The 14,260-nt window shown below is 33.9% G+C and overlaps 1 protein-coding gene across 1 annotated transcript in view; it reads left to right on the forward strand.

Annotated features, from left to right (window-relative positions):
* Positions 1–14,260, forward strand: part of LOC149422747 (netrin-1-like) — a 446,444-nt gene that overhangs the window by 77,272 nt on the left and 354,912 nt on the right. The gene's annotated exons all lie outside the window — the stretch shown is intronic.

The raw sequence follows: 14,260 nt of genomic DNA on the forward strand, positions 1-14,260 counted from the left end.
TGTATAAATACAATTTGTAATGCACCAATAAAAAAAATAATGCACTTTGCAGGAACAAAAAATTGTCGCATCATTTCGATTGACACACGGGTGCGTCAATCGATTCAATATATTGACATTAAAATAATAAATAGGATGGGTACATGGGAGATTTTTTGCACCTCAATAAATAAAATACTATCCTTCATTTAATCAAATTTTCCGTACTCAAATTTCTACCAATAGTAAATATTAAGGCTTCCGAAATAGCTTTTATTACACAATAAAGAGAGTAGATATTGTAATACGGTTTGAAACAATATTATCATCAAAAATAATAATTTCAGTTGTTTGCGTGAAATGTTAGTTAATCCTGCGTGATTTTTTTCAATGAACACAGTTTTTTCTTTGAATTTAAGTGCCATTTTCAAAATTGATCACAAATAAGCGATAAATTATGTACAGAATGTAAATTATAGTCAGAATATTATTTAACTAACTAAAAAATAAATTTGTATTTCTTTTGATTAATTTTTTGACAGATTTCGTTATTTTCAAGTTCACTACCGGTGTTCGTTCGAAAGGTCAATTTATGATCGTCTCTTTAATTTCTCACCAATAAAACTTTAATTTTACCTATGTATTATAAAAATATTATCTATTTATTTTAGAAAGGTGAAAATGATCCCGAGGCAGATCCCGAGAGAGAAATTAATGTTTTATAAATACTTTTTGCTTCACAAATCCTATACTTATCCCGTTTCTCACGGGTCTGCGCTAGTTAATAATGAAATCACATACCTAACCCTATTAGGAAGGCACACAAGAAAAAAATGTTTTTTTTATTTTCCTATTTTGTGGTCCGGGTTAAATCTTCCCCATAGGAAAAACTAAACCCTTCCACTCACTTTTCCACAAATGATCAGCTAGTAAATCAACACTATGCAAGTGCATTATATAAGTAAAATAAATACAAAACAATACAAGAACAACAACACGTCAACTCACCAGAGATCAAATGGGAAAAAAAATTCACCGACTCCAGATATTTTCATATCAGAGGGTTCGGCTCGGTAGAACTTCTAACAGGGCCTATAAATCCTACTGATCCCTCAACATAAATATTTAAAAATCTTTTGTTATCCTGCATGTATTCAAAATGACCGACTTTTGCATCTTTATATATAAATTTTTTGATAGATCTAATACGCCTAAATTTTTAATGAGAGAGCTAGGTATAATGCCAGTAGCCGAAATAACGAACGGTAATATTTTTACAGTCTGAGAATGCCACATTCTTTTAATCTCATTTCCTAAATCTGTGTATTTTCTTATTTTTTCATTAACAGATTTTTGAATATTACAGGAATTTGGAATAGCGACATCAATGATATAAGTTATTTTTTTAATTTTGTCATGTAAAACTATATCGGGTCTATTATGTCTAATCGTTCGGTCTGTTAGTATAGTTTTATCATAATATATTTTATAAAATTCGTTTTCTAAAAATGAATTTGGTTCGTATTCATAATATGGTATTATATTACGGCAGTCAATCAAGTTATGTAATAAATATTTGCACAATTGTTTTACTTGCATGTTTGAATTTTCCGCGGGGGCGCATCACATTTTCGAACGAAGCTTTATTGGATGCTTCTTGTCATCCCATTTCGTAAACATTCACATAAAACATCCGTTGTAACAAGTAAATCTTTCAATTGAAAAATGTCTGCGCGACAAACGACAAGAGATTTGTAACTGTTTGACAAAAAGCATCCCTTCAGGCGATGCGAACAAATTGGTGGCGCGTTTTGTGTTGACGTATTCGAGTCATAAATCACACATCGCCTATACCCTGGCATGGCTGTAGTCTATTGCTTGTGTCTGTATATATACATTCACTTCATAGATACATCCTCCTGCCTCCTGCCTCGCTGCATTCTCCTACCCAAACTAGGTGGCGGATCAAGTGCTCGGGGTAAACAGGAAGACCCTAAACACTTAAATACGTGTCTACTGTCTACCCCCGCAAACAGATCTTTTTAATAGGCACTAACGGGCTCATAAGATAAGGTACAGGTTCGATAATATATCACTGAGATATTGAGTTCAAATATTAGCCATATCGCTTTTTATAATTATTTTAACATAAATGGAACATACGGTTTTACAGGCCTCCGATGCCTTAATACTTGAGTTAAACTTGCCTACATAACAATTAACTTAAACCCTTACATATATAGAAAGAAAGGGCATTAGATTAAATTAACTTGAACAATTAGAAATCAACAAAAGAACCAATTACCCTAATATAACATTAATTAATAAAGTAAGGAAAATTATTTTTCCTCCGTTTCTAAGTATGTTCACAAAACCTAAACAATATAACACATTTAAATAAATTAAAATTAATTTGGGGAAAACATACTTCAAAACACCCCTACAGAATATGAAATCTATTGTCACAATTATTTTATCAGTAAATCGGTTTAACTGGTAATAAATCATTTTAAATTGGGAGGGGGTAAAATAGAATCATATTAATATGTCGTCTAAACGTGGCTAAAACCACAGTTTGAAAATGCTCTTATAAGCCTAAACAGCTGTAACAATAACAAAAACCAAAAAATACTTTCAGAACTTAATAATTATATTATTAAATTTGATTGTAATTAAATTTAAAAAAATAGAGTTCTACGAATTAAAAACAAAAACAGTAAATATATTGCAAAATTTGAAAAATACTCGTTTTTCTAGACACCATCGCGCTTACTTATAATCGGTGTAAATATTACGCTGCGCGTAAGGTCGGAGTAGTTAAAGACATGTCTTTTTACCACGGCATAGGTATGGTTTAAAAGGCATTAAAACGAGCTTAAGGCCAGCTTTACTTTACGTTGTACATTATGGCATTGGAATGATGTTAAAATGATGTCCATAAAAGTCAAGTCCCTATTTTTACAATAGAAATAATTGCATCATCCCGGTAGGTACGTACTTGAAGGTTATGAAAAATATAATTTAAAGCTTTTCTGTTGCAGTCTCAAAAGTTTTAGCAACTTTTCCCCCGACAGTTCTTGTGTCTGCTTCAAGTTCTTGATTTATTGTTTTGCCTTTTTAAATCTGCCATGCACGTTTGCCTTGCAGATTTTTGGCCTTTGTTGAGATGGTATGGGCACCTAGTTTTAAATTGCTTTCGTATAAACTTAGACGTTATTCAAGGAGGAGTAAAATTTTCGGCGCCGAGACTATTTGGCGTTGAAGTTGACAAAGTATTTTTAGTACAAGCAAGCTGTCTATGTAAATGTATGTCTATCCATAAATGTATACATGTACTGCACATGGTACTGTATATTATCTCCATATATAATTAGTAATAACATAGTTCATCATAGAAATGTATTACATATTTGTACAGTCACTTGAGGTGATTTTGTACAAAAACGTATTCCATCAAATAATCCCCTACAAGTGACGCTTCCGTTTTGATTTTAGATGTGACTAAATATGTTAATTTTACCACGCAAAGTTAGCTGTTTACATTATTTTCAGTGCACGAAAGAATTTGTAATGTAGGCATGTCCATGCCAAGTCCATACCATGTCCATACCATGTCCATACTATGTCCATACCACGTCCATACCATGTCCATATACGCGAAGCTCAATTTCTCCGTACTTCTGGAAAATTAGTTACCATTTTACCGAGAAACCAAAATTCTTTCAAGCTAAGTGACCGGTATATGACCGGTCAGTGGTTGAGTGGGCATAGCGCTTGGGTCTCACCCGAGCGTCGCGTGTTCGATTCCTCGGCTGGCTAAGTCCTCCATCACAACACAAGCAACATTTTCGGCTTTCTGTGGTGGTAGTAGGAGATTTTCAAACATTGTTGGGTTATTCGTAACCCGGGAATGTTTGTCTTTCTTTTTAAAAAAATAAGTAAACAGTTTTACTTCCCTGTCTGGAAACTAGGGGTTTTTATTTCTTTACATAAAGCACATATAAAATACACAAAGTTTTTAACACATAATGAAGATCGTCATTATGCCTTTTATAATGAGCAAAAGCTCGTGTTAAAAACGTGGAGGAACTTACAAAGGTAATAAATGTATTTTACATACATCTTTTAAGAAATTTTATATAAATTCTTTAGTATTTTAAGTTCTCGTTTTAAATTGCTCTCTTTAACATAAAACTAGAAAATATAACCGATTTTAGAGATGGAAATAAGAGATATGAAAGAGGAAAGAAGATAATATCATATATTATTATTGAGAAATATTAATTTAATTTAACAAAGTTGAAAGTGTTATTAGGTAAACTGGCTCGTAGATCACACTTGTCGGGATTATCTGTTCTATGCACGTGGGTTATCCTGCGCCCTGTATACGAGTGTAGCTACCCACCAGACCTGCTTGAAGAAGTGTAGGTTTCACCTCTCGATACGAGTGTGTTTGGATAAGGTTTAGCTGCTCCGTCAACACTCATGCCTCCACAATCTATCTTCTACCATCTAACCTCTACCCATACGTGACGTGTTGTTGTTTTAGGTCAGATAGGACAATAAAGAGTACAAGCTTCCGACCACCATGCTCCGTACTCCGTAGGCCATACAAACTTTACCCAACTCACTCACTTTTATAATCTCACTCAGATTCTAAAACGCGCTAAATTATTCTGAGGTTCATATCTGATCAAATTAAAAAATATATATATAATTCCAGACAATTCAACAGACTAATTGCGGTTCAGAGGGATTAATTTATTACGTAAAATGTATTGTGTATTTTATGAATTTTTGAATAATCCAAAATACTTCTTTAAGTTGTGCGTGTGTCCTGTGTAACTGAATGAACTTACATTTTCTATGAATTTACGTGTCATATTCAAAATAGGAACTGATTGTGTGAATATTTTAGACAAGTGATAATGTAGGTTATCACCTCTAAACTATCGCAATTTCGTACTCATTATTCACAATCACTGCAGCAGTTGTCTTTTTTATACGACACAAAAACACTACAAGTTACAAAACCATATTCGAACGAAGAAACTACATTTATATTGTAACAAAACTTCACAACATCCTTCCCCCAGATATTAAACGAATTGAAAAGTTTAATAAGTACAAATCAATAAGACAGATAATTGTTTATATGTATTATATATTTGAAGAGCGCCCTTGATGTGATTTACAAGTCAACCAAGTACTATTATTGCTAAGAATAAAAATCTGACTGAAAGAAGCCTAAAAACTAAAAAAGAACTCTTAAAACGTCATAGAAGACAAAATACAATAAAATAACTTTAGTCCGCCTCAAGAGTGGTGTGGAGGACTAAGAAATATCAATACTATACATTAATTCCTCGTAATATTTTGTATGTTAAATGTTTTATATAGTCACTAAAATAAAATTTAAAAAATATAAATGGAAAAGCCATATTAGGGAGTTAGTAAAGAGAATAAGGAAATGTATATATATAATTGTTAGGTTAAGAAATATTTTAAATGTGAAAATACTAAAAAATGTATATTATGCTCTTGTCCACTCCCTGCTTATTTACGGAATCATAGGAGGATCTTATAAAAACAACCTTAACTCAGTAAAAGTCTCGCAAAAAATTTTTATAAAGGTAATACTTAAAAAAAACTCTACTTTCCCAACAAAATTGTCTTTTTAAATTGTTTCCAGTACCAAATATTGATGATATATTTAAGCAAACTTCCATTATAAAAATGTGTAAAGAAAAAAATAACACAGAATATCAAGAATTTTACAAACTCATGAGAAATGGAAATCAATTTATTACGCCAATCTTTAAAACAACTCAAATGCAAAACCATTATATTTACCAAGCCATAAAAAACTACAATAATCTCCCTTCCGAATTGCGCTGTATTACGAACCAACAAGAAAAAATAAATAAAATCAAACATTTTTTCCAAAAAAACTTATATTAAAAAAAAAAAAAAAAATTATTATATATTTTACACATAACATAATATTATAACATTGAATCTAAGTAAGAATCGTGGCTCCCTTATCAGGCACAGGAGCTCCTCTTTTCTGATAAGGTATACGTGACCAATTATGAACCTTAATATTATATTTTGCAAAATATGTATGTATTAATGTAACCCATATGATGTATATTAAAATAATAAAAATTAAAAAATTAAAAAAAATATATAAATAAACTTTAATCGTTACAAATCCTACAATTGTAATATCCCGCGATTTTTGGCGGGTCTGCGCTAGTAAGTTTTATAACATGTATTTTTGTGGTTCGTGCAGCTAAATACCTACTTTCTGTTTACCTACGTAAAAATAAAATGTAAAGCCTTTTTCCGTTTAGAGCTAAACATATCAGATTCTGTTCTGTGAATATCCCTACGGGTTAATATATTTTTTTCCACAAATTTACCGACATTATTTCGCCTGACATATTATAGTTTTTATTTGTTTATGATATTTTTTATCTTACCATAATTTTCATTCTTGACAATTTGTATTCTAAATTATGTAGTTTTTTCACAACCCGCAGCTTTTGTAAACCAGTTCCCTTATATTTTAGGATATCTCATTTAAGAGGAAGCTACAAGCCAAAAATGTATATATTCTTGGTATACCTTATTCTAGAAACGTTCGATTTCAAGCAAAAAACTGGTTTTTATTTATTTTGTAAATAATTTTATAAGAAAGCAAAAAAGTTAATCAAGTGTAACTGTCACAGATAATCTTAGCTATAATACTGAATTTTTTAAAAGTTTTTTTCCTTTATGCGTTCATACATTTCTACTGAAAAAAAATATTTTTTACTAGTTTGCATTTATATTTTTTACTGAGAATTTTTTTTTAAATTTAGTAAAAGATCATACATTTATATACATTATTTAGGAAATGTTTTGACTGCCCAACTAGGAGGATTCCCGTTTTAGGACAGTCAAATTAGGATGAGTATTAACATTTTGATAAGTTGTTTGATAAGTATATTATTAAAATAATAGGTATATGTTCTTTTAACTTGTATTCTACTTAAGCGAAGCGATAGGAAAACCTTCAATTTATCTAATGCATATTTTTTGGTATTCATAATATACACCAATTCGTTTTAAAGATTAATCAAAATAGTGATTTGAGATTAAGCTTCGCCTTTCTATATATGTGAAGTTTATCTATACTTCTCAGTTAGCGCTGTAAAGATTCTTTTGGTGATAAAGACAAAGGGCTCTATCAAGTTGCAGGTTTTTTCAATCATATTTTTGAATGTTTTATATTGGAGTATTTTATTGAGTAAAACGTCGGATTGTAAATTATAATCTGTAATAAAATATTAATTTATAATCATTGAAGACAATAATAAGGTTAATACCACTCTTGAACGAAAAATGTTTCAATCTTGGAGTGCATCATTATGCGTTATTAATATGTGACGAACGAAGCTTTTCTATAGAAATTTAAATCTCACATGATTTATGAAACGTCAACAACGTCAGTCAGCAGGCGCTTAAAATAAATAATGTGACGTTTTGTGCGCTCGCAAAATGTGAAATTGACAAACTTGTAAAATATGATTATTTTGCCAAGCCACGTGTGACATGAAAGCTTCTTCGGGGCTTTCACGGAAGAGTGTAAATTTAAGTCGAAGCGCCCGTCACGTGTAATAACATTACGCCTTTTCCTTCCCGACGAAGCCTGAGAATCTGCCTGCATTTAGTACGCTTTGCACGCTGCCTCAAGATGCTGGTTGTCTTTATCAGAGTACCTTGATTGCCGTAGCGAGCGGCCACGTTAAAATAAAGTTTAATTGGAAGCCCGAGGAAGGAGGCTGGTGAAGGCGGGTAATTATAATAATAACCTGTACTGATACTGGGCCGTAGCAGGTATATAGATAGGTACTCCCTGCTAACGATACCATTTAAAGGGTTAATTGAGTTGGAATTACACATCGCGGGTCGAAGGGTGTAACTCCGGAGAGGTGGCGTGTCCTAATTACCGAGTATTACGCCTTTGCAGTGATGGCTATCACTTTAGTATCTCGCTTGTCGGGCCGTTGTTTGCTGTTAAAGTGGCATCTGCTGACTTCATTAAGAACTCATAATAAAATGCTGTTACTTACTTCCTTGAACAATAATAATAATCATCAAAAAGAATTAGAGATTTTCACGGCGCATTATCGTGATAAGTGCTTGTGTCAGGAATCTAATCGTAAGAACGAGCGAATTATTTAATCAAATTCAAATAATGAAAAATTCCTCATATTATTTGATACCCACAGCACTTTTAGTGAAAAAATGGCTGTTTTCCAATAAAAATAACTACGATGTATTTTGTTAACATTGTGTACTTTTCCTAATTTCTCCGAGTATTTTTATTTTATATTTTGTCAGTCGTTTGTTTATTTATCTGATACTGCTGCGTTTAGACAATGTGCACTTTTTCTGTATAACACAATGTATAAATTTATGTTTTTAGCGTAAAATAATAAGTCTATTTTTTGTAGTAGATTCTTTATCTGCTGCTAGAAAGAATGTATTGGAGCCAGGAAGGAGTCTGAAAGGGTCGAGAGGATGCACTAGGTGGCATGAAAGGCTGGGAGGTGACTGGAGAGACTAAGGTAAACTAGGATGAGGTGATTTTGCACAGCGGTGCTGCCAAGGTCTGTTATCTATGTGAGGATATTGTGTCGGCACTCTTTATTGGCAGCAGACACATGTCAGCGCTATATTAGCGGCAGACACATGCCTGAACGGATGACGAGCCTCGTGCTGGCACAGTTGGTGGACGGGGTAGTCACTCTCCCTGCAGCAGCTGGTACAGTTCCTTCGCTACCTAGGACTCTTGCAGTAGAGTCTCCATCTTCTGTCTTCGTCGAGCGTCACAGCGGTGCTGCCAAGGTTTGTTGTCTATGTGAGAATGTTGTGTCAGCGCTCTTTATTGGCAGCAGACACATCGTCACCTCAGTGCTTAATTGTCCAAACGACCATTTACAAATTTTACAGGAGGAGGTTTTCTTTAATTATTTCAATGAAACATTATGACAGGTGTTTAAGATGAAGATATTTCCGTCAAGCTAAAGGTCTCATCAGTTTAAGTAATTCTTTGTAAATTGACTAAGGATAGTTTTTGATACATTTTTTACATTTTAAAATGGAGATTGAACAAAAACGCACCACCAGAATTTTGTAAAAGGAGATTGAACAAACTGGAATTGGAGATAGGGCAACTTTTGCGTAGAACTTTCCGTGCTTGTTTGTTCAAACGACCACCTTTAGTTATATACAGGATGAGTTTTTTTTCAATATTTCTATTTTGGATACTGACAATTCGTGGTTATATATATATTTACAAAAGCGATATTTTCTTTGTTTGTTCCTTCTTATTTCCTATACCTTTTCTTTACATAAAAGTGAGCTCTGGCGTTATGAAATTTATATACAAATTCACATCTTATTTCCCATACCACTCTACCGACTGCGATAAAACTTTGTAACTTTGAGTTGTGCTCACGCCCGCGAAGGTTTCCCTATATTATATTGAACTATAGCGTTGTTAAATTTGTATAAAGATTCTCTTATTATTTCCTATATCATTCAACCGATTGTGATGAAACTTTGGTGAGTTGCTTTGCGCACGCTGTCGAAGGTTTCCATCCATAAAGGTGAACTCTGGCGTTATGAAATTTGCATTCAGATTGTATAATAGGTGGCGCTCGAGCTCTTGTTATAAAAATGTGTGCATTATTTCTTGTAGCTTAGCAGTAGGGACTGAAAGAGGGAAGGGTGAGGGTAATCCGTGAGGGGGAGGGTTCGTGGGATGCGGGACAAATCTTTCTTTGAGTGGCATTGAAACGCGTGCCAGATACTCAACAGTTCCATTATAATAATTTACTTCCATGATAATAATATATTAAACAATGTCCAACTTTTTTTTATTAATGACCGTGACCGGGTTTAGCCTATCAACCATCTTTAGACTTCCATCTTCGTTGTTACGACATAGCAACGAAAATGGGATATCCATATAATTTTAATAAAATCATTGCATTCCACCCCTTTTAATCCCCCTCCCTAAATTTAATGTATATAAACCACAGTTTAAGGAATATCTGTACCAGTCTGAAGATGACCTCAGTAGGCTGAATCTCTTACTCCTCACAAAAGCGTCCCTGCCAGTGTACAGACAGGGGAAGTATGTAACCACCCGGTTGGGCGGCGTTGTGAGGCGGGTTAAGGTAGGGGCTGTAGGAAGGAATTTATTAATGCGGGCCTTGAAGAGGCTCGGATTATAGGAGAGAGATGCCGGTAGCTCGTTCCACATACGAGCCGACTTACAAAAAACGAGTCGTAAAAACGACCCGTTCTCATGAAGCTAACGTCAACCGTAAACGGGTGTTCCGCTCGTGTCCGTCGAGTTTCGCGCACGAGAAGCCGAGAAGGCAATCGGTCTGTTAACAACGGATTGTCAATCAGACGGATCGCCCTCCTTTGCACAGATTCAAGTAGGTCAATTAAGTATTTTGGGGCACCAGCCCAGAGGTGGCTCCCAAATTCAACTGTTGGGCGGACTTGAGACTTGTACAGGGTCAGCAGCTGGTCACTGTTGAAGAATCTCCCAGCCGTGTACAAGACGTCCAGCTTCTTGGAAGCCTGATTTACTTGGGCTTCTATGGATCCCCGATACTTGAGCCGGTCTGATATACTAACTCCAAGCATTTCAATGGAGTCTTTATTGGGGAAAGTGCTCCCATAAAATTGCACCAGACTTTATTTTCAATATATCAACGATATATTGAAGATATCAACGATAGCGTCGTCATACACTTTCATGATGTAGACTTTATTACCTTTCATTGAAGAAAGGTCATCAAATAAAGAAGGTGGATGCGAAGTATATTCATCTCCCTCTTTGCCGAAATCAGACACGCTTGGGTTTTTGAGACGTTGAAACTGACCAAGTTGGCCTTACCCCAGGCACGAACCATCTCGTTTTTACTTCAAAACTTCCCGAGCTGTTCGGACATCATAGGTGGAAGGAAGCCTGTCAAAAAGATAACCCTCGTGAACGGTGCTGTCATTAGCGTAGCAGGGAATTGGTGCACATTCAACGAGATCGTTGATGTGCAACAAAAACAGCGTCGGTGACAACACAGATCCTTGTGGCACCCCCGCATTGATTTGGTGCGGTGAGGAAGAGGAGCCGTCAACCACGGTTTGAATTGTTCTTCCCCTCAGAAAGTCCGCAGTCCAACTATGCAGGGTTGGGTGGATCCTATACGACGGGATAGTTTGATGACGATTTTGTGGCACGCACGAATCTGACCATAATATTAATTTATTAAAAGTGGATAGTAAATGTTCTATAACGCTCTTTAAAATTTTTACTGAGGCGCTTGCCAGATCGTCTCCACTTCTGCCATTTGTTGTTTCATCCCACAATGCGTTATTCTCTGGTCTTAATTTCCCTTCAATATTTATAAATTTCTCACCTTCTTCTCTAAGTTTTTTTAATATATTTCTTTTCCATTTGTCCGGTTGCCTTAATCTTTTTCTCGTTGGTGATATTATCTGTTTATTAATGTTTGTTTCGTTATTTACAATATCATCATATTCATGTAAACTATCATTGGACAACGATGGAATATTATGTGGTGTTTCTATAGGAAGGAAAATAACATTATTTTGACAAACAGGTTCAGGTTCACCGGGTCCATCGTTGTTTTTGTCGTCAAAAAACAATATTTTTTTCACTTTTGTGATCCTGTAGACAAAACACACAAAAGTGATGAGAATCAACACTAATAATACAACATTCTTACAAAATCTGATAGTACTCATTAAGGTAATTATTCCATAAGCCGCCTACTTTTTGGTATAACTTATTGAAACTACACTTCGCTTCAACAATAACTATATGAAACAACTATTTACAAGCACAAAATAGGTTATTAGGTTCGTGGTTTGGGTAAATTATGTAAATACAGCACATTTAAGCAATAGGCGGCTTATGGAATATTTACCATTCAAAAAAAGTAAAACATAATTCTATGATTAGGTACAAAGGTAGGAACTGACTTACCAAGCCACAAGTTACTTTTTTTGATTTTATTATTTAGGGTGGATTTCATAAAATATAATATGTGATATCTACACATAAAAAGTAAAATTTAGTACTCTTTTTCGTTTTTGCCGTCAATTTCAAATTCATTCATCAAACTTCAACTAGGAATTGCGCCTAAACAGTAGGTACGCGTGGCCAAAACACTAAATCACTTAAATTATATGAAATTTATGCAAATTATTTCAGTGAATAATATACCTATACATGTTTTTTTGGCTAAAATTTAAAATCCTACCCTTTTTGTTTGTATTACTCAGATTAGTAATCAAAACCCCAAAAACACACAAATGAGGAAAAAATCAGAATTATAATATATTATGTAACTATAATTTATTATATAACTACAATTTATTATATATTTATAATTTATTTCATCAAACTGCCTTATCACTATAGATCAATTTGTAAATCTCAAACGGCTACATTCAAATACGGATAAACTGAAAATTTCGAATTGAAATACTAAGTTTAATATGAATCGTCAACAAATCCAATTTTGAGAGCAAAAACTTGCAAAAAGTAGAGTCTGAGCGAAAACAGAAAAATGAACACGCTGTATAGCAAAGTTCATTGCGATGTAAAAAACAAAACAAATTTGGTATTGATAGAGATATTTAAAACCAACACTTACCGCTCTATTTCCGCACTGCTGCGTATGTATGCACTTTTGTAATTAGTTATTGACATTTTCCTGTTGTTTTGTCAATCAAAAACTCCTTGGTATATATTTAAATGCTTTTTTACTTCCGCGTAACACCATAAAACAAACACCGTTGGAATGTAAAAACATAAGATGGCGGCATCACGTGATCCTCGCATCGTGCTGTAATTGGTCGGTTGGTGGAGTTTGAACAAACTAGCACGCAATTTTAATTCTCGACCCTAGGAGGTTGGCCTGGTAAGGAGATTGGCCAAACAAGGACTCACTTTTAGAATATTGTTGTGGACATTGACATTTTAAAATGCTTATAATTAATTGTAGCAGGCTGATAAAACTATTTTTTCTTCATCGAACGACGCGTAATTTGATCCTTAACAATATTGCGTTAAAAAGTCATTTTCGCTAAAATGGTCGTTTGGACAATTAAGCACTGGGGCGACGACATGTCGGCGCTATATTGGCGGCAGACACATGCCTGAACGGATGACGAACCTCGTACTGGCACAGTTGGTCTAAATAACAAATGTAGATCCTAGGAAATAAATTGTACAGCGCCCTTGAGGTGATTTTTCACAAAAACGGCGCTATACAAATTATCCAATTATTATTATTATTATTATTATTATCTGTTAGAAATAAAAGGATGTTGGAGAATTCTTAAAATTTTTGATCTTTTGATATTTACTCTCTGTATTTGTGTTTTCTCCTTTGATAAAAAAGTTGTTTATTACAACATCTTTCTTGATGGTTTATACTGTTCCGGCGTCCGAAAAGTTGGCTAAATAAGTGTAACACGGCGTAAAAACCCAAAAATAATCACGGTAATTAAAAAAAAAGTTTGTCAGAAAATTACACAAAAGTAATATAATCCTGGTTAACTAAGGAACCCAATTCAAATGTTAGTTGTTATTTTTCAACTAATTTATTAGCTCTTTTTGGTAATAAATTTGTAAAAGAAAATGAGTAATATTTTTGTAGTTAAAATAATTTTTCTTTATAAACGTAAATACATACAGAAGATTTGCATTAGACTATTTTTGTTTAAATATCACCCTAAGAGCGTTTATCATTTTCATATAATGCTAACTCAAATCCCCGACGTAGCCCGGGCTTTACGCAGAGTTTTTCAAAATCACGTCTAGATGGTAATTTTCCTCTTTTTTTGAACGCCAAGCATGTAAAATTTCATCAAGAGGTAACGGAACATTAAGGGGTGGGAAAAGAAGCATGGAAAATTTTTCGAAGTATCACGTAAATAGTGATCTTCCTCTTGTTTTGAAAATCCAATGTGCAAAATTTCATCAATCTCGGAATAAAACTGTAGTTTTGTATAATAATCAAATCCACCCCTCCCGCCATAGACACTCTTCTTTATATAACTATACAAGGTACACACAAATCTTACATGTAACCTCGGAATGAAAATATAGACTTGCGTAAAAATCGGAAAGAAAATATTTTTTAAATCCATGCGCCCACAAGCACACAGACAGTTCTGA

The sequence above is a fragment of the Hesperophylax consimilis genome, chromosome 7 (genome assembly GCF_061612785.1).
Source record: "Hesperophylax consimilis isolate HC1 chromosome 7, BYU_Hcon_1.0, whole genome shotgun sequence".
Classification (NCBI taxonomy): domain Eukaryota; kingdom Metazoa; phylum Arthropoda; class Insecta; order Trichoptera; family Limnephilidae; genus Hesperophylax; species Hesperophylax consimilis.